This window comes from Ixodes scapularis, unplaced genomic scaffold, assembly GCF_016920785.2.
Source record: "Ixodes scapularis isolate PalLabHiFi unplaced genomic scaffold, ASM1692078v2 PGA_scaffold2__306_contigs__length_199485367, whole genome shotgun sequence".
Classification (NCBI taxonomy): domain Eukaryota; kingdom Metazoa; phylum Arthropoda; class Arachnida; order Ixodida; family Ixodidae; genus Ixodes; species Ixodes scapularis.
In genome coordinates this window covers 90,973,175-90,994,755 of record NW_024609857.1, presented here as the reverse complement: position 1 = coordinate 90,994,755, position 21,581 = coordinate 90,973,175, and positions in this window count along the sequence as shown.

The following is a 21,581-nucleotide window of genomic DNA, read 5'->3' as shown; positions in this document are numbered from 1 at the left end:
TCAAACACAAAGTTGGTGCGCGCAGCTGACTCCAGGGCCTCTCAACTCGTCAAACACAAAGTTGGTGCGCGCAGCTGACTCCAGGGCCTCTCAACTCGTCAAACACAAAGTTGGTGCGCGCAGCTGACTCTAGGGCCTCTCAACTCGTCAAACACAAAGTTGGTGAGCGCAGCTGACTCCAGGGCCTCTGAACTCGTCAAACACAAAGTTGGTGCGCGCAGCTGACTCCAGGGCCTCTCAGCTCGTCAAACACAAAGTTGGTGCGCGCAGCTGACTCTAGGGCCTCTCAACTCGTCAAACACAAAGTTGGTGCGCGCAGCTGACTCCAGGGCCTCTCAACTCGTCAAACACAAAGTTGGTGCGCGCAGCTGACTCCAGGGCCTCTCAACTCGTCAAACACAAAGTTGGTGCGCGCAGTTGACTCCAGGGCCTCTCAACTCGTTAAACACAAAGTTGGTGCGCGCAGCTGACTCCAGGGCCTCTCAACTCGTCAAACACAAAGTTGGTGCGCGCAGCTGACTCTAGGGCCTCTCAACTCGTCAAACACAATGTTGGTGCGCGCAGCTGACTCCAGGGCCTCTCAACTCGTCAAACACAAAGTTGGTGCGCGCAGCTGACTCCAGGGCCTCTCAACTCGTCAAACACAAAGTTGGTGCGCGCAGCTGACTCTAGGGCCTCTCAACTCGTCAAACACAAAATTGGTGCGCGCAGCTGACTCCAGGGCCTCTCAACTCGTCAAACACAAAGTTGGTGCGCGCAGCTGACTCCTGGGCCTCTCAACTCGTCAAACGCAAAGTTGGTGCGCGCAGCTGACTCCAGGGCCTCTCAACTCGTCAAACACAAAGTTGGTGTGCGCAGCTGACTCCAGGGCCTCTCAACTCGTCAAACACAAAGTTGGTGCGCGCAGCTGACTCCAGGGCCTCTCAACTCGTCAAACACAAAGTTGGTGCGCGCAGCTGACTCCAGGGCCTCTCAACTCGTCAAACACAAAGTTGGTGCGCGCAGCTCACTCCAGGGCCTCTCAACTCGTCAAACGCAAAGTTGGTGCGCGCAGCTCACTCCAGGGCCTCTCAACTCGTCAAACACAAAGTTGGTGCGCGCAGCTGACTCCAGGGCCTCTCAACTCGTCAAACACAAAGTTGTGCGCGCAGCTTACTCCAGGGCCTCTCAACTCGTCAAACACAAAGTTGGTGCGCGCAGCTGACTCCAGGGCCTCTCAACTCGTCAAACACAAAGTTGGTGGGCGCAGCTGACTCCAGGGCCTCTCAACTCGTCAAACACAAAGTTGGTGCGCGATGCGGACTCTAGGGCCTCTCAACTCGTCAAACACAAAGTTGGTGCGCGCAGCTGACTACAGGGCCTCTAAACTCGTTAAACACAAAGTTGGTGCGCGCAGCTGACTCCAGGGCCTCTCAACTCGTCAAACACAAAGTTGGTGCGCGCAGCTGACTCCAGGGCCTCTCAACTCGTCAAACACAAAGTTGGTGCGCGCAGCTGACTCCAGGGCCTCTCAACTTGTCAAACACAAAGTTGGTGCGCGCAGCTGACTCTAGGGCCTCTCAACTCGTCAAACACAAAGTTGGTTCGCGCAGCTGACTCCAGGGCCTCTCAACTCGTCAAACACAAAGTTGGTGCGCGCAGCTGACTCCAGGGCCTCTGAACTCGTCAAACACAAAGTTGGTGCGCGCAGCTGACTCCAGGGCCTCTCAACTCGTCCAACACAAAGTTGGTGCGCGCAGCTGACTCCAGGGCCTCTCAACTGGTCAAACACAAAGTTGGTGCGCGCAGCTGACTCTAGGGCCTCTCAACTCGTCAAACACAAAGTTGGTGAGCGCAGCTGACTCCAGGGCCTCTCAACTCGTCAAACACAAAGTTGGTGCGCGCAGCTGACTCCAGGGCCTCTCAGCTCGTCAAACACAAAGTTGGTGCGCGCAGCTGACTCTAGGGCCTCTCAACTCGTCAAACACAAAGTTGGTGCGCGCAGCTGACTCCAGGGCCTCTCAACTCGTCAAACACAAAGTTGGTGCGCGCAGCTGACTCCAGGGCCTCTCAACTCGTCAAACACAAAGTTGGTGCGCGCAGCTGACTCCAGGGCCTCTCAACTCGTCAAACACAAAGTTGGTGCGCGCAGCTGACTCCAGGGCCTCTCAACTCGTCAAACACAAAGTTGGTGCGCGCAGCTGACTCTAGGGCCTCTCAACTCGTCAAACACAATGTTTGTGCGCGCAGCTGACTCCAGGGCCTCTCAACTCGTCAAACACAAAGTTGGTGCGCGCAGCTGACTCCAGGGCCTCTCAACTCGTCAAACACAAAGTTGGTGCGCGCAGCTGACTCTAGGGCCTCTCAACTCGTCAAACACAAAATTGGTGCGCGCACCTGACTCCAGGGCCTCTCAACTCGTCAAACACAAAGTTGGTGCGCGCAGCTGACTCCAGGGCCTCTCAACTCGTCAAACGCAAAGTTGGTGCGCGCAGCTGACTCCAGGGCCTCTCAACTCGTCAAACACAAAGTTGGTGCGCGCAGCTGACTCCAGGGCCTCTCAACTCGTCAAACACAAAGTTGGTGCGCGCAGCTGACTCCAGGGCCTCTCAACTCGTCAAACACAAAGTTGGTGCGCGCAGCTGACTCCAGGGCCTCTCAACTCGTCAAACACAAAGTTGGTGCGCGCAGCTGACTCCAGGGCCTCTCAACTCGTCAAACGCAAAGTTGGTGCGCGCAGCTGACTCCAGGGCCTCTCAACTCGTCAAACACAAAGTTGGTGCGCGCAGCTGACTCCAGGGCCTCTCAACTCGTCAAACACAAAGTTGTGCGCGCAGCTGACTCCAGGGCCTCTCAACTCGTCAAACACAAAGTTGGTGCGCGCAGCTGACTCCAGGGCCTCTCAACTCGTCAAACACAAAGTTGGTGCGCGCAGCTGACTCCAGGGCCTCTCAACTCGTCAAACACAAAGTTGGTGCGCGATGCGGACTCTAGGGCCTCTCAACTCGTCAAACACAAAGTTGGTGCGCGCAGCTGACTACAGGGCCTCTAAACTCGTTAAACACAAAGTTGGTGCGCGCAGCTGACTCCAGGGCCTCTCAACTCGTCAAACACAAAGTTGGTGCGCGCAGCTGACTCCAGGGCCTCTCAACTCGTCAAACACAAAGTTGGTGCGCGCAGCTGACTCCAGGGCCTCTCAACTTGTCAAACACAAAGTTGGTGCGCGCAGCTGACTCTAGGGCCTCTCAACTCGTCAAACACAAAGTTGGTGCGCGCAGCTGACTCCAGGGCCTCTCAACTCGTCAAACACAAAGTTGGTGCGCGATGCGGACTCTAGGGCCTCTCAACTCGTCAAACACAAAGTTGGTGCGCGCAGCTGACTACAGGGCCTCTAAACTCGTTAAACACAAAGTTGGTGCGCGCAGCTGACTCCAGGGCCTCTCAACTCGTCAAACACAAAGTTGGTGCGCGCAGCTGACTCCAGGGCCTCTCAACTCGTCAAACACAAAGTTGGTGCGCGCAGCTGACTCCAGGGCCTCTCAACTTGTCAAACACAAAGTTGGTGCGCGAAGCTGACTCGAGGGCCTCTCAACTCGTCAAACACAAAGTTGGTTCGCGCAGCTGACTCCAGGGCCTCTCAACTCGTCAAACACAAAGTTGGTGCGCGCAGCTGACTCCAGGGCCTCTGAACTCGTCAAACACAAAGTTGGTGCGCGCAGCTGACTCCAGGGCCTCTCAACTCGTCAAACACAAAGTTGGTGCGCGCAGCTGACTCCAGGGCCTCTCAACTCGTCAAACACAAAGTTGGTGCGCGCAGCTGACTCTAGGGCCTCTCAACTCGTCAAACACAAAGTTGGTGAGCGCAGCTGACTCCAGGGCCTCTGAACTCGTCAAACACAAAGTTGGTGCGCGCAGCTGACTCCAGGGCCTCTCAGCTCGTCAAACACAAAGTTGGTGCGCGCAGCTGACTCTAGGGCCTCTCAACTCGTCAAACACAAAGTTGGTGCGCGCAGCTGACTCCAGGGCCTCTCAACTCGTCAAACACAAAGTTGGTGCGCGCAGCTGACTCCAGGGCCTCTCAACTCGTCAAACACAAAGTTGGTGCGCGCAGCTGACTCCAGGGCCTCTCAACTCGTCAAACACAAAGTTGGTGCGCGCAGCTGACTCCAGGGCCTCTCAACTCGTCAAACACAAAGTTGGTGCGCGCAGCTGACTCTAGGGCCTCTCAACTCGTCAAACACAATGTTGGTGCGCGCAGCTGACTCCAGGGCCTCTCAACTCGTCAAACACAAAGTTGGTGCGCGCAGCTGACTCCAGGGCCTCTCAACTCGTCAAACACAAAGTTGGTGCGCGCAGCTGACTCTAGGGCCTCTCAACTCGTCAAACACAAAATTGGTGCGCGCAGCTGACTCCAGGGCCTCTCAACTCGTCAAACACAAAGTTGGTGCGCGCAGCTGACTCCAGGGCCTCTCAACTCGTCAAACGCAAAGTTGGTGCGCGCAGCTGACTCCAGGGCCTCTCAACTCGTCAAACGCAAAGTTGGTGCGCGCAGCTCACTCCAGGGCCTCTCAACTCGTCAAACACAAAGTTGGTGCGCGCAGCTGACTCCAGGGCCTCTCAACTCGTCAAACACAAAGTTGTGCGCGCAGCTTACTCCAGGGCCTCTCAACTCGTCAAACACAAAGTTGGTGCGCGCAGCTGACTCCAGGGCCTCTCAACTCGTCAAACACAAAGTTGGTGGGCGCAGCTGACTCCAGGGCCTCTCAACTCGTCAAACACAAAGTTGGTGCGCGATGCGGACTCTAGGGCCTCTCAACTCGTCAAACACAAAGTTGGTGCGCGCAGCTGACTACAGGGCCTCTAAACTCGTTAAACACAAAGTTGGTGCGCGCAGCTGACTCCAGGGCCTCTCAACTCGTCAAACACAAAGTTGGTGCGCGCAGCTGACTCCAGGGCCTCTCAACTCGTCAAACACAAAGTTGGTGCGCGCAGCTGACTCCAGGGCCTCTCAACTTGTCAAACACAAAGTTGGTGCGCGCAGCTGACTCTAGGGCCTCTCAACTCGTCAAACACAAAGTTGGTTCGCGCAGCTGACTCCAGGGCCTCTCAACTCGTCAAACACAAAGTTGGTGCGCGCAGCTGACTCCAGGGCCTCTGAACTCGTCAAACACAAAGTTGGTGCGCGCAGCTGACTCCAGGGCCTCTCAACTCGTCCAACACAAAGTTGGTGCGCGCAGCTGACTCCAGGGCCTCTCAACTGGTCAAACACAAAGTTGGTGCGCGCAGCTGACTCTAGGGCCTCTCAACTCGTCAAACACAAAGTTGGTGAGCGCAGCTGACTCCAGGGCCTCTCAACTCGTCAAACACAAAGTTGGTGCGCGCAGCTGACTCCAGGGCCTCTCAGCTCGTCAAACACAAAGTTGGTGCGCGCAGCTGACTCTAGGGCCTCTCAACTCGTCAAACACAAAGTTGGTGCGCGCAGCTGACTCCAGGGCCTCTCAACTCGTCAAACACAAAGTTGGTGCGCGCAGCTGACTCCAGGGCCTCTCAACTCGTCAAACACAAAGTTGGTGCGCGCAGCTGACTCCAGGGCCTCTCAACTCGTCAAACACAAAGTTGGTGCGCGCAGCTGACTCCAGGGCCTCTCAACTCGTCAAACACAAAGTTGGTGCGCGCAGCTGACTCTAGGGCCTCTCAACTCGTCAAACACAATGTTTGTGCGCGCAGCTGACTCCAGGGCCTCTCAACTCGTCAAACACAAAGTTGGTGCGCGCAGCTGACTCCAGGGCCTCTCAACTCGTCAAACACAAAGTTGGTGCGCGCAGCTGACTCTAGGGCCTCTCAACTCGTCAAACACAAAATTGGTGCGCGCACCTGACTCCAGGGCCTCTCAACTCGTCAAACACAAAGTTGGTGCGCGCAGCTGACTCCAGGGCCTCTCAACTCGTCAAACGCAAAGTTGGTGCGCGCAGCTGACTCCAGGGCCTCTCAACTCGTCAAACACAAAGTTGGTGCGCGCAGCTGACTCCAGGGCCTCTCAACTCGTCAAACACAAAGTTGGTGCGCGCAGCTGACTCCAGGGCCTCTCAACTCGTCAAACACAAAGTTGGTGCGCGCAGCTGACTCCAGGGCCTCTCAACTCGTCAAACACAAAGTTGGTGCGCGCAGCTGACTCCAGGGCCTCTCAACTCGTCAAACGCAAAGTTGGTGCGCGCAGCTGACTCCAGGGCCTCTCAACTCGTCAAACACAAAGTTGGTGCGCGCAGCTGACTCCAGGGCCTCTCAACTCGTCAAACACAAAGTTGTGGGCGCAGCTGACTCCAGGGCCTCTCAACTCGTCAAACACAAAGTTGGTGCGCGCAGCTGACTCCAGGGCCTCTCAACTCGTCAAACACAAAGTTGGTGCGCGCAGCTGACTCCAGGGCCTCTGAACTCGTCAAACACAAAGTTGGTGCGCGCAGCTGACTCCAGGGCCTCTCAACTCGTCAAACACAAAGTTGGTGCGCGCAGCTGACTCCAGGGCCTCTCAACTCGTCAAACACAAAGTTGGTGCGCGCAGCTGACTCTAGGGCCTCTCAACTCGTCAAACACAAAGTTGGTGAGCGCAGCTGACTCCAGGGCCTCTGAACTCGTCAAACACAAAGTTGGTGCGCGCAGCTGACTCCAGGGCCTCTCAGCTCGTCAAACACAAAGTTGGTGCGCGCAGCTGACTCTAGGGCCTCTCAACTCGTCAAACACAAAGTTGGTGCGCGCAGCTGACTCCAGGGCCTCTCAACTCGTCAAACACAAAGTTGGTGCGCGCAGCTGACTCCAGGGCCTCTCAACTCGTCAAACACAAAGTTGGTGCGCGCAGCTGACTCCAGGGCCTCTCAACTCGTCAAACACAAAGTTGGTGCGCGCAGCTGACTCCAGGGCCTCTCAACTCGTCAAACACAAAGTTGGTGCGCGCAGCTGACTCTAGGGCCTCTCAACTCGTCAAACACAATGTTGGTGCGCGCAGCTGACTCCAGGGCCTCTCAACTCGTCAAACACAAAGTTGGTGCGCGCAGCTGACTCCAGGGCCTCTCAACTCGTCAAACACAAAGTTGGTGCGCGCAGCTGACTCTAGGGCCTCTCAACTCGTCAAACACAAAATTGGTGCGCGCAGCTGACTCCAGGGCCTCTCAACTCGTCAAACACAAAGTTGGTGCGCGCAGCTGACTCCAGGGCCTCTCAACTCGTCAAACGCAAAGTTGGTGCGCGCAGCTGACTCCAGGGCCTCTCAACTCGTCAAACACAAAGTTGGTGCGCGCAGCTGACTCCAGGGCCTCTCAACTCGTCAAACACAAAGTTGGTGCGCGCAGCTGACTCCAGGGCCTCTCAACTCGTCAAACACAAAGTTGGTGCGCGCAGCTGACTCCAGGGCCTCTCAACTCGTCAAACACAAAGTTGGTGCGCGCAGCTGACTCCAGGGCCTCTCAACTCGTCAAACGCAAAGTTGGTGCGCGCAGCTGACTCCAGGGCCTCTCAACTCGTCAAACACAAAGTTGTGCGCGCAGCTGACTCCAGGGCCTCTCAACTCGTCAAACACAAAGTTGGTGCGCGCAGCTGACTCCAGGGCCTCTCAACTCGTCAAACACAAAGTTGGTGCGCGCAGCTGACTCCAGGGCCTCTCAACTCGTCAAACACAAAGTTGGTGCGCGATGCGGACTCTAGGGCTCTCAACTCGTCAAACACAAAGTTGGTGCGCGCAGCTGACTACAGGGCCTCTAAACTCGTTAAACACAAAGTTGGTGCGCGCAGCTGACTCCAGGGCCTCTCAACTCGTCAAACACAAAGTTGGTGCGCGCAGCTGACTCCAGGGCCTCTCAACTCGTCAAACACAAAGTTGGTGCGCGCAGCTGACTCCAGGGCCTCTCAACTTGTCAAACACAAAGTTGGTGCGCGCAGCTGACTCTAGGGCCTCTCAACTCGTCAAACACAAAGTTGGTTCGCGCAGCTGACTCCAGGGCCTCTCAACTCGTCAAACACAAAGTTGGTGCGCGCAGCTGACTCCAGGGCCTCTGAACTCGTCAAACACAAAGTTGGTGCGCGCAGCTGACTCCAGGGCCCCTCAACTCGTCCAACACAAAGTTGGTGCGCGCAGCTGACTCCAGGGCCTCTCAGCTCGTCAAACACAAAGTTGGTGCGCGCAGCTGACTCTAGGACCTCTCAACTCGTCAAACACAAAGTTGGTGCGCGCAGCTGACTCCAGGGCCTCTCAACTCGTCAAACACAAAGTTGGTGCGCGCAGCTGACTCCAGGGCCTCTCAACTCGTCAAACACAAAGTTGGTGCGCGCAGCTGACTCCAGGGCCTCTCAACTCGTCAAACACAAAGTTGGTGCGCGCAGCTGACTCCAGGGCCTCTCAACTCGTCAAACACAAAGTTGGTGCGCGCAGCTGACTCTAGGGCGTCTCAACTCGTCAAACACAATGTTGGTGCGCGCAGCTGACTCCAGGGCCTCTCAACTCGTCAAACACAAAGTTGGTGCGCGCAGCTGACTCCAGGGCCTCTCAACTCGTCAAACACAAAGTTGGTGCGCGCAGCTGACTCCAGGGCCTCTCAGCTCGTCAAACACAAAGTTGGTGCGCGCAGCTGACTCTAGGGCCTCTCAACTCGTCAAACACAAAGTTGGTGCGCGCAGCTGACTCCAGGGCCTCTCAACTCGTCAAACACAAAGTTGGTGCGCGCAGCTGACTCCAGGGCCTCTCAACTCGTCAAACACAAAGTTGGTGCGCGCAGCTGACTCCAGGGCCTCTCAACTCGTCAAACACAAAGTTGGTGCGCGCAGCTGACTCCAGGGCCTCTCAACTCGTCAAACACAAAGTTGGTGCGCGCAGCTGACTCTAGGGCCTCTCAACTCGTCAAACACAATGTTGGTGCGCGCAGCTGACTCCAGGGCCTCTCAACTCGTCAAACACAAAGTTGGTGCGCGCAGCTGACTCCAGGGCCTCTCAACTCGTCAAACACAAAGTTGGTGCGCGCAGCTGACTCTAGGGCCTCTCAACTCGTCAAACACAAAATTGGTGCGCGCAGCTGACTCCAGGGCCTCTCAACTCGTCAAACACAAAGTTGGTGCGCGCAGCTGACTCCAGGGCCTCTCAACTCGTCAAACGCAAAGTTGGTGCGCGCAGCTGACTCCAGGGCCTCTCAACTCGTCAAACGCAAAGTTGGTGCGCGCAGCTCACTCCAGGGCCTCTCAACTCGTCAAACACAAAGTTGGTGCGCGCAGCTGACTCCAGGGCCTCTCAACTCGTCAAACACAAAGTTGTGCGCGCAGCTTACTCCAGGGCCTCTCAACTCGTCAAACACAAAGTTGGTGCGCGCAGCTGACTCCAGGGCCTCTCAACTCGTCAAACACAAAGTTGGTGGGCGCAGCTGACTCCAGGGCCTCTCAACTCGTCAAACACAAAGTTGGTGCGCGATGCGGACTCTAGGGCCTCTCAACTCGTCAAACACAAAGTTGGTGCGCGCAGCTGACTACAGGGCCTCTAAACTCGTTAAACACAAAGTTGGTGCGCGCAGCTGACTCCAGGGCCTCTCAACTCGTCAAACACAAAGTTGGTGCGCGCAGCTGACTCCAGGGCCTCTCAACTCGTCAAACACAAAGTTGGTGCGCGCAGCTGACTCCAGGGCCTCTCAACTTGTCAAACACAAAGTTGGTGCGCGCAGCTGACTCTAGGGCCTCTCAACTCGTCAAACACAAAGTTGGTTCGCGCAGCTGACTCCAGGGCCTCTCAACTCGTCAAACACAAAGTTGGTGCGCGCAGCTGACTCCAGGGCCTCTGAACTCGTCAAACACAAAGTTGGTGCGCGCAGCTGACTCCAGGGCCTCTCAACTCGTCCAACACAAAGTTGGTGCGCGCAGCTGACTCCAGGGCCTCTCAACTGGTCAAACACAAAGTTGGTGCGCGCAGCTGACTCTAGGGCCTCTCAACTCGTCAAACACAAAGTTGGTGAGCGCAGCTGACTCCAGGGCCTCTCAAGTCGTCAAACACAAAGTTGGTGCGCGCAGCTGACTCCAGGGCCTCTCAGCTCGTCAAACACAAAGTTGGTGCGCGCAGCTGACTCTAGGGCCTCTCAACTCGTCAAACACAAAGTTGGTGCGCGCAGCTGACTCCAGGGCCTCTCAACTCGTCAAACACAAAGTTGGTGCGCGCAGCTGACTCCAGGGCCTCTCAACTCGTCAAACACAAAGTTGGTGCGCGCAGCTGACTCCAGGGCCTCTCAACTCGTCAAACACAAAGTTGGTGCGCGCAGCTGACTCCAGGGCCTCTCAACTCGTCAAACACAAAGTTGGTGCGCGCAGCTGACTCTAGGGCCTCTCAACTCGTCAAACACAATGTTTGTGCGCGCAGCTGACTCCAGGGCCTCTCAACTCGTCAAACACAAAGTTGGTGCGCGCAGCTGACTCCAGGGCCTCTCAACTCGTCAAACACAAAGTTGGTGCGCGCAGCTGACTCTAGGGCCTCTCAACTCGTCAAACACAAAATTGGTGCGCGCACCTGACTCCAGGGCCTCTCAACTCGTCAAACACAAAGTTGGTGCGCGCAGCTGACTCCAGGGCCTCTCAACTCGTCAAACGCAAAGTTGGTGCGCGCAGCTGACTCCAGGGCCTCTCAACTCGTCAAACACAAAGTTGGTGCGCGCAGCTGACTCCAGGGCCTCTCAACTCGTCAAACACAAAGTTGGTGCGCGCAGCTGACTCCAGGGCCTCTCAACTCGTCAAACACAAAGTTGGTGCGCGCAGCTGACTCCAGGGCCTCTCGACTCGTCAAACACAAAGTTGGTGCGCGCAGCTGACTCCAGGGCCTCTCAACTCGTCAAACGCAAAGTTGGTGCGCGCAGCTGACTCCAGGGCCTCTCAACTCGTCAAACACAAAGTTGGTGCGCGCAGCTGACTCCAGGGCCTCTCAACTCGTCAAACACAAAGTTGTGCGCGCAGCTGACTCCAGGGCCTCTCAACTCGTCAAACACAAAGTTGGTGCGCGCAGCTGACTCCAGGGCCTCTCAACTCGTCAAACACAAAGTTGGTGCGCGCAGCTGACTCCAGGGCCTCTGAACTCGTCAAACACAAAGTTGGTGCGCGCAGCTGACTCCAGGGCCTCTCAACTCGTCAAACACAAAGTTGGTGCGCGCAGCTGACTCCAGGGCCTCTCAACTCGTCAAACACAAAGTTGGTGCGCGCAGCTGACTCTAGGGCCTCTCAACTCGTCAAACACAAAGTTGGTGAGCGCAGCTGACTCCAGGGCCTCTGAACTCGTCAAACACAAAGTTGGTGCGCGCAGCTGACTCCAGGGCCTCTCAGCTCGTCAAACACAAAGTTGGTGCGCGCAGCTGACTCTAGGGCCTCTCAACTCGTCAAACACAAAGTTGGTGCGCGCAGCTGACTCCAGGGCCTCTCAACTCGTCAAACACAAAGTTGGTGCGCGCAGCTGACTCCAGGGCCTCTCAACTCGTCAAACACAAAGTTGGTGCGCGCAGCTGACTCCAGGGCCTCTCAACTCGTCAAACACAAAGTTGGTGCGCGCAGCTGACTCCAGGGCCTCTCAACTCGTCAAACACAAAGTTGGTGCGCGCAGCTGACTCTAGGGCCTCTCAACTCGTGAAACACAATGTTGGTGCGCGCAGCTGACTCCAGGGCCTCTCAACTCGTCAAACACAAAGTTGGTGCGCGCAGCTGACTCCAGGGCCTCTCAACTCGTCAAACACAAAGTTGGTGCGCGCAGCTGACTCTAGGGCCTCTCAACTCGTCAAACACAAAATTGGTGCGCGCAGCTGACTCCAGGGCCTCTCAACTCGTCAAACACAAAGTTGGTGCGCGCAGCTGACTCCAGGGCCTCTCAACTCGTCAAACGCAAAGTTGGTGCGCGCAGCTGACTCCTGGGCCTCTCAACTCGTCAAACACAAAGTTGGTGCGCGCAGCTGACTCCAGGGCCTCTCAACTCGTCAAACACAAAGTTGGTGCGCGCAGCTGACTCCAGGGCCTCTCAACTCGTCAAACACAAAGTTGGTGCGCGCAGCTGACTCCAGGGCCTCTCAACTCGTCAAACACAAAGTTGGTGCGCGCAGCTGACTCCAGGGCCTCTCAACTCGTCAAACGCAAAGTTGGTGCGCGCAGCTGACTCCAGGGCCTCTCAACTCGTCAAACACAAAGTTGTGCGCGCAGCTGACTCCAGGGCCTCTCAACTCGTCAAACACAAAGTTGGTGCGCGCAGCTGACTCCAGGGCCTCTCAACTCGTCAAACACAAAGTTGGTGCGCGCAGCTGACTCCAGGGCCTCTCAACTCGTCAAACACAAAGTTGGTGCGCGATGCGGACTCTAGGGCTCTCAACTCGTCAAACACAAAGTTGGTGCGCGCAGCTGACTACAGGGCCTCTAAACTCGTTAAACACAAAGTTGGTGCGCGCAGCTGACTCCAGGGCCTCTCAACTCGTCAAACACAAAGTTGGTGCGCGCAGCTGACTCCAGGGCCTCTCAACTCGTCAAACACAAAGTTGGTGCGCGCAGCTGACTCCAGGGCCTCTCAACTTGTCAAACACAAAGTTGGTGCGCGCAGCTGACTCTAGGGCCTCTCAACTCGTCAAACACAAAGTTGGTTCGCGCAGCTGACTCCAGGGCCTCTCAACTCGTCAAACACAAAGTTGGTGCGCGCAGCTGACTCCAGGGCCTCTGAACTCGTCAAACACAAAGTTGGTGCGCGCAGCTGACTCCAGGGCCCCTCAACTCGTCCAACACAAAGTTGGTGCGCGCAGCTGACTCCAGGGCCTCTCAGCTCGTCAAACACAAAGTTGGTGCGCGCAGCTGACTCTAGGACCTCTCAACTCGTCAAACACAAAGTTGGTGCGCGCAGCTGACTCCAGGGCCTCTCAACTCGTCAAACACAAAGTTGGTGCGCGCAGCTGACTCCAGGGCCTCTCAACTCGTCAAACACAAAGTTGGTGCGCGCAGCTGACTCCAGGGCCTCTCAACTCGTCAAACACAAAGTTGGTGCGCGCAGCTGACTCCAGGGCCTCTCAACTCGTCAAACACAAAGTTGGTGCGCGCAGCTGACTCTAGGGCGTCTCAACTCGTCAAACACAATGTTGGTGCGCGCAGCTGACTCCAGGGCCTCTCAACTCGTCAAACACAAAGTTGGTGCGCGCAGCTGACTCCAGGGCCTCTCAACTCGTCAAACACAAAGTTGGTGCGCGCAGCTGACTCTAGGGCCTCTCAACTCGTCAAACACAAAATTGGTGCGCTCACCTGACTCCAGGGCCTCTCAACTCGTCAAACACAAAGTTGGTGCGCGCAGCTGACTCCAGGGCCTCTCAACTCGTCAAACGCAAAGTTGGTGCGCGCAGCTGACTCCAGGGCCTCTCAACTCGTCAAACACAAAGTTGGTGCGCGCAGCTGACTCCAGGGCCTCTCAACTCGTCAAACACAAAGTTGGTGCGCGCAGCTGACTCCAGGGCCTCTCAACTCGTCAAACGCAAAGTTGGTGCGCGCAGCTGACTCCAGGGCCTCTCAACTCGTCAAACACAAAGTTGGTGCGCGCAGCTGACTCCAGGGCCTCTCAACTCGTCAAACACAAAGTTGGTGCGCGCAGCTGACTCCAGGGCCTCTCAACTCGTCAAACACAAAGTTGGTGCGCGCAGCTGACTCCAGGGCCTCTCAACTCGTCAAACACAAAGTTGGTGCGCGCAGCTGACTCCAGGGCCTCTCAACTCGTCAAACACAAAGTTGGTGTGCGCAGCTGACTCCAGGGTCTCTCAACTCGTCAAACACAAAGTTGTGCGCGCAGCTGACTCCAGGGCCTCTCAACTCGTCAAACACAAAGTTGGTGCGCGCAGCTGACTCCAGGGCCTCTCAACTCGTCAAACACAAAGTTGGTGCGCGCAGCTGACTCCAGGGCCTCTCAACTCGTCAAACACAAAGTTGGTGCGCGCAGCTGACTCCAGGGCCTCTCAACTTGTCAAACACAAAGTTGGTGCGCGAAGCTGACTCGAGGGCCTCTCAACTCGTCAAACACAAAGTTGGTTCGCGCAGCTGACTCCAGGGCCTCTCAACTCGTCAAACACAAAGTTGGTGCGCGCAGCTGACTCCAGGGCCTCTGAACTCGTCAAACACAAAGTTGGTGCGCGCAGCTGACTCCAGGGCCTCTCAACTCGTCAAACACAAAGTTGGTGCGCGCAGCTGACTCCAGGGCCTCTCAACTCGTCAAACACAAAGTTGGTGCGCGCAGCTGACTCTAGGGCCTCTCAACTCGTCAAACACAAAGTTGGTGAGCGCAGCTGACTCCAGGGCCTCTGAACTCGTCAAACACAAAGTTGGTGCGCGCAGCTGACTCCAGGGCCTCTCAGCTCGTCAAACACAAAGTTGGTGCGCGCAGCTGACTCTAGGGCCTCTCAACTCGTCAAACACAAAGTTGGTGCGCGCAGCTGACTCCAGGGCCTCTCAACTCGTCAAACACAAAGTTGGTGCGCGCAGCTGACTCCAGGGCCTCTCAACTCGTCAAACACAAAGTTGGTGCGCGCAGCTGACTCCAGGGCCTCTCAACTCGTCAAACACAAAGTTGGTGCGCGCAGCTGACTCCAGGGCCTCTCAACTCGTCAAACACAAAGTTGGTGCGCGCAGCTGACTCTAGGGCCTCTCAACTCGTCAAACACAATGTTGGTGCGCGCAGCTGACTCCAGGGCCTCTCAACTCGTCAAACACAAAGTTGGTGCGCGCAGCTGACTCCAGGGCCTCTCAACTCGTCAAACACAAAGTTGGTGCGCGCAGCTGACTCTAGGGCCTCTCAACTCGTCAAACACAAAATTGGTGCGCGCAGCTGACTCCAGGGCCTCTCAACTCGTCAAACACAAAGTTGGTGCGCGCAGCTGACTCCAGGGCCTCTCAACTCGTCAAACGCAAAGTTGGTGCGCGCAGCTGACTCCAGGGCCTCTCAACTCGTCTAACGCAAAGTTGGTGCGCGCAGCTCACTCCAGGGCCTCTCAACTCGTCAAACACAAAGTTGGTGCGCGCAGCTGACTCCAGGGCCTCTCAACTCGTCAAACACAAAGTTGTGCGCGCAGCTTGCTCCAGGGCCTCTCAACTCGTCAAACACAAAGTTGGTGCGCGCAGCTGACTCCAGGGCCTCTCAACTCGTCAAACACAAAGTTGGTGGGCGCAGCTGACTCCAGGGCCTCTCAACTCGTCAAACACAAAGTTGGTGCGCGATGCGGACTCTAGGGCCTCTCAACTCGTCAAACACAAAGTTGGTGCGCGCAGCTGACTACAGGGCCTCTAAACTCGTTAAACACAAAGTTGGTGCGCGCAGCTGACTCCAGGGCCTCTCAACTCGTCAAACACAAAGTTGGTGCGCGCAGCTGACTCCAGGGCCTCTCAACTCGTCAAACACAAAGTTGGTGCGCGCAGCTGACTCCAGGGCCTCTCAACTTGTCAAACACAAAGTTGGTGCGCGCAGCTGACTCTAGGGCCTCTCAACTCGTCAAACACAAAGTTGGTTCGCGCAGCTGACTCCAGGGCCTCTCAACTCGTCAAACACAAAGTTGGTGCGCGCAGCTGACTCCAGGGCCTCTGAACTCGTCAAACACAAAGTTGGTGCGCGCAGCTGACTCCAGGGCCTCTCAACTCGTCCAACACAAAGTTGGTGCGCGCAGCTGACTCCAGGGCCTCTCAACTGGTCAAACACAAAGTTGGTGCGCGCAGCTGACTCTAGGGCCTCTCAACTCGTCAAACACAAAGTTGGTGAGCGCAGCTGACTCCAGGGCCTCTCAACTCGTCAAACACAAAGTTGGTGCGCGCAGCTGACTCCAGGGCCTCTCAGCTCGTCAAACACAAAGTTGGTGCGCGCAGCTGACTCTAGGGCCTCTCAACTCGTCAAACACAAAGTTGGTGCGCGCAGCTGACTCCAGGGCCTCTCAACTCGTCAAACACAAAGTTGGTGCGCGCAGCTGACTCCAGGGCCTCTCAACTCGTCAAACACAAAGTTGGTGCGCGCAGCTGACTCCAGGGCCTCTCAACTCGTCAAACACAAAGTTGGTGCGCGCAGCTGACTCCAGGGCCTCTCAACTCGTCAAACACAAAGTTGGTGCGCGCAGCTGACTCTAGGGCCTCTCAACTCGTCAAACACAATGTTTGTGCGCGCAGCTGACTCCAGGGCCTCTCAACTCGTCAAACACAAAGTTGGTGCGCGCAGCTGACTCCAGGGCCTCTCAACTCGTCAAACACAAAGTTGGTGCGCGCAGCTGACTCTAGGGCCTCTCAACTCGTCAAACACAAAATTGGTGCGCGCACCTGACTCCAGGGCCTCTCAACTCGTCAAACACAAAGTTGGTGCGCGCAGCTGACTCCAGGGCCTCTCAACTCGTCAAACGCAAAGTTGGTGCGCGCAGCTGACTCCAGGGCCTCTCAACTCGTCAAACACAAAGTTGGTGCGCGCAGCTGACTCCAGGGCCTCTCAACTCGTCAAACACAAAGTTGGTGCGCGCAGCTGACTCCAGGGCCTCTCAACTCGTCAAACACAAAGTTGGTGCGCGCAGCTGACTCCAGGGCCTCTCAACTCGTCAAACACAAAGTTGGTGCGCGCAGCTGACTCCAGGGCCTCTCAACTCGTCAAACGCAAAGTTGGTGCGCGCAGCTGACTCCAGGGCCTCTCAACTCGTCAAACACAAAGTTGGTGCGCGCAGCTGACTCCAGGGCCTCTCAACTCGTCAAACACAAAGTTGTGGGCGCAGCTGACTCCAGGGCCTCTCAACTCGTCAAACACAAAGTTGGTGCGCGCAGCTGACTCCAGGGCCTCTCAACTCGTCAAACACAAAGTTGGTGCGCGCAGCTGACTCCAGGGCCTCTGAACTCGTCAAACACAAAGTTGGTGCGCGCAGCTGACTCCAGGGCCTCTCAACTCGTCAAACACAAAGTTGGTGCGCGCAGCTGACTCCAGGGCCTCTCAACTCGTCAAACACAAAGTTGGTGCGCGCAGCTGACTCTAGGGCCTCTCAACTCGTCAAACACAAAGTTGGTGAGCGCAGCTGACTCCAGGGCCTCTGAACTCGTCAAACACAAAGTTGGTGCGCGCAGCTGACTCCAGGGCCTCTCAGCTCGTCAAACACAAAGTTGGTGCGCGCAGCTGACTCTAGGGCCTCTCAACTCGTCAAACACAAAGTTGGTGCGCGCAGCTGACTCCAGGGCCTCTCAACTCGTCAAACACAAAGTTGGTGCGCGCAGCTGACTCCAGGGCCTCTCAACTCGTCAAACACAAAGTTGGTGCGCGCAGCTGACTCCAGGGCCTCTCAACTCGTCAAACACAAAGTTGGTGCGCGCAGCTGACTCCAGGGCCTCTCAACTCGTCAAACACAAAGTTGGTGCGCGCAGCTGACTCTAGGGCCTCTCAACTCGTCAAACACAATGTTGGTGCGCGCAGCTGACTCCAGGGCCTCTCAACTCGTCAAACACAAAGTTGGTGCGCGCAGCTGACTCCAGGGCCTCTCAACTCGTCAAACACAAAGTTGGTGCGCGCAGCTGACTCTAGGGCCTCTCAACTCGTCAAACACAAAATTGGTGCGCGCAGCTGACTCCAGGGCCTCTCAACTCGTCAAACACAAAGTTGGTGCGCGCAGCTGACTCCAGGGCCTCTCAACTCGTCAAACGCAAAGTTGGTGCGCGCAGCTGACTCCAGGGCCTCTCAACTCGTCAAACACAAAGTTGGTGCGCGCAGCTGACTCCAGGGCCTCTCAACTCGTCAAACACAAAGTTGGTGCGCGCAGCTGACTCCAGGGCCTCTCAACTCGTCACACACAAAGTTGGTGCGCGCAGCTGACTCCAGGGCCTCTCAACTCGTCAAACACAAAGTTGGTGCGCGCAGCTGACTCCAGGGCCTCTCAACTCGTCAAACGCAAAGTTGGTGCGCGCAGCTGACTCCAGGGCCTCTCAACTCGTCAAACACAAAGTTGTGCGCGCAGCTGACTCCAGGGCCTCTCAACTCGTCAAACACAAAGTTGGTGCGCGCAGCTGACTCCAGGGCCTCTCAACTCGTCAAACACAAAGTTGGTGCGCGCAGCTGACTCCAGGGCCTCTCAACTCGTCAAACACAAAGTTGGTGCGCGATGCGGACTCTAGGGCTCTCAACTCGTCAAACACAAAGTTGGTGCGCGCAGCTGACTACAGGGCCTCTAAACTCGTTAAACACAAAGTTGGTGCGCGCAGCTGACTCCAGGGCCTCTCAACTCGTCAAACACAAAGTTGGTGCGCGCAGCTGACTCCAGGGCCTCTCAACTCGTCAAACACAAAGTTGGTGCGCGCAGCTGACTCCAGGGCCTCTCAACTTGTCAAACACAAAGTTGGTGCGCGCAGCTGACTCTAGGGCCTCTCAACTCGTCAAACACAAAGTTGGTTCGCGCAGCTGACTCCAGGGCCTCTCAACTCGTCAAACACAAAGTTGGTGCGCGCAGCTGACTCCAGGGCCTCTGAACTCGTCAAACACAAAGTTGGTGCGCGCAGCTGACTCCAGGGCCCCTCAACTCGTCCAACACAAAGTTGGTGCGCGCAGCTGACTCCAGGGCCTCTCAGCTCGTCAAACACAAAGTTGGTGCGCGCAGCTGACTCTAGGACCTCTCAACTCGTCAAACACAAAGTTGGTGCGCGCAGCTGACTCCAGGGCCTCTCAACTCGTCAAACACAAAGTTGGTGCGCGCAGCTGACTCCAGGGCCTCTCAACTCGTCAAACACAAAGTTGGTGCGCGCAGCTGACTCCAGGGCCTCTCAACTCGTCAAACACAAAGTTGGTGCGCGCAGCTGACTCCAGGGCCTCTCAACTCGTCAAACACAAAGTTGGTGCGCGCAGCTGACTCTAGGGCGTCTCAACTCGTCAAACACAATGTTGGTGCGCGCAGCTGACTCCAGGGCCTCTCAACTCGTCAAACACAAAGTTGGTGCGCGCAGCTGACTCCAGGGCCTCTCAACTCGTCAAACACAAAGTTGGTGCGCGCAGCTGACTCCAGGGCCTCTCAGCTCGTCAAACACAAAGTTGGTGCGCGCAGCTGACTCTAGGGCCTCTCAACTCGTCAAACACAAAGTTGGTGCGCGCAGCTGACTCCAGGGCCTCTCAACTCGTCAAACACAAAGTTGGTGCGCGCAGCTGACTCCAGGGCCTCTCAACTCGTCAAACACAAAGTTGGTGCGCGCAGCTGACTCCAGGGCCTCTCAACTCGTCAAACACAAAGTTGGTGCGCGCAGCTGACTCCAGGGCCTCTCAACTCGTCAAACACAAAGTTGGTGCGCGCAGCTGACTCTAGGGCCTCTCAACTCGTCAAACACAATGTTGGTGCGCGCAGCTGACTCCAGGGCCTCTCAACTCGTCAAACACAAAGTTGGTGCGCGCAGCTGACTCCAGGGCCTCTCAACTCGTCAAACACAAAGTTGGTGCGCGCAGCTGACTCTAGGGCCTCTCAACTCGTCAAACACAAAATTGGTGCGCGCAGCTGACTCCAGGGCCTCTCAACTCGTCAAACACAAAGTTGGTGCGCGCAGCTGACTCCAGGGCCTCTCAACTCGTCAAACGCAAAGTTGGTGCGCGCAGCTGACTCCAGGGCCTCTCAACTCGTCAAACGCAAAGTTGGTGCGCGCAGCTCACTCCAGGGCCTCTCAACTCGTCAAACACAAAGTTGGTGCGCGCAGCTGACTCCAGGGCCTCTCAACTCGTCAAACACAAAGTTGTGCGCGCAGCTTACTCCAGGGCCTCTCAACTCGTCAAACACAAAGTTGGTGCGCGCAGCTGACTCCAGGGCCTCTCAACTCGTCAAACACAAAGTTGGTGGGCGCAGCTGACTCCAGGGCCTCTCAACTCGTCAAACACAAAGTTGGTGCGCGATGCGGACTCTAGGGCCTCTCAACTCGTCAAACACAAAGTTGGTGCGCGCAGCTGACTCCAGGGCCTCTCAACTCGTCAAACACAAAGTTGGTGCGCGCAGCTGACTCTAGGGCCTCTCAACTCGTCAAACACAATGTTGGTGCGCGCAGCTGACTCCAGGGCCTCTCAACTCGTCAAACACAAAGTTGGTGCGCGCAGCTGACTCCAGGGCCTCTCAACTCGTCAAACACAAAGTTGGTGCGCGCAGCTGACTCTAGGGCCTCTCAACTCGTCAAACACAAAATTGGTGCGCGCAGCTGACTCCAGGGCCTCTCAACTCGTCAAACACAAAGTTGGTGCGCGCAGCTGACTCCAGGGCCTCTCAACTCGTCAAACGCAAAGTTGGTGCGCGCAGCTGACTCCAGGGCCTCTCAACTCGTCAAACGCAAAGTTGGTGCGCGCAGCTCACTCCAGGGCCTCTCAACTCGTCAAACACAAAGTTGGTGCGCGCAGCTGACTCCAGGGCCTCTCAACTCGTCAAACACAAAGTTGGTGCGCGCAGCTTACTCCAGGGCCTCTCAACTCGTCAAACACAAAGTTGGTGCGCGCAGCTGACTCCAGGGCCTCTCAACTCGTCAAACACAAAGTTGGTGGGCGCAGCTGACTCCAGGGCCTCTCAACTCGTCAAACACAAAGTTGGTGCGCGATGCGGACTCTAGGGCCTCTCAACTCGTCAAACACAAAGTTGGTGCGCGCAGCTGACTACAGGGCCTCTAAACTCGTTAAACACAAAGTTGGTGCGCGCAGCTGACTCCAGGGCCTCTCAACTCGTCAAACACAAAGTTGGTGCGCGCAGCTGACTCCAGGGCCTCTCAACTCGTCAAACACAAAGTTGGTGCGCGCAGCTGACTCCAGGGCCTCTCAACTTGTCAAACACAAAGTTGGTGCGCGCAGCTGACTCTAGGGCCTCTCAACTCGTCAAACACAAAGTTGGTTCGCGCAGCTGACTCCAGGGCCTCTCAACTCGTCAAACACAAAGTTGGTGCGCGCAGCTGACTCCAGGGCCTCTGAACTCGTCAAACACAAAGTTGGTGCGCGCAGCTGACTCCAGGGCCTCTCAACTCGTCCAACACAAAGTTGGTGCGCGCAGCTGACTCCAGGGCCTCTCAACTGGTCAAACACAAAGTTGGTGCGCGCAGCTGACTCTAGGGCCTCTCAACTCGTCAAACACAAAGTTGGTGAGCGCAGCTGACTCCAGGGCCTCTCAACTCGTCAAACACAAAGTTGGTGCGCGCAGCTGACTCCAGGGCCTCTCAGCTCGTCAAACACAAAGTTGGTGCGCGCAGCTGACTCTAGGGCCTCTCAACTCGTCAAACACAAAGTTGGTGCGCGCAGCTGACTCCAGGGCCTCTCAACTCGTCAAACACAAAGTTGGTGCGCGCAGCTGACTCCAGGGCCTCTCAACTCGTCAAACACAAAGTTGGTGCGCGCAGCTGACTCCAGGGCCTCTCAACTCGTCAAACACAAAGTTGGTGCGCGCAGCTGACTCCAGGGCCTCTCAACTCGTCAAACACAAAGTTGGTGCGCGCAGCTGACTCTAGGGCCTCTCAACTCGTCAAACACAATGTTTGTGCGCGCAGCTGACTCCAGGGCCTCTCAACTCGTCAAACACAAAGTTGGTGCGCGCAGCTGACTCCAGGGCCTCTCAACTCGTCAAACACAAAGTTGGTGCGCGCAGCTGACTCTAGGG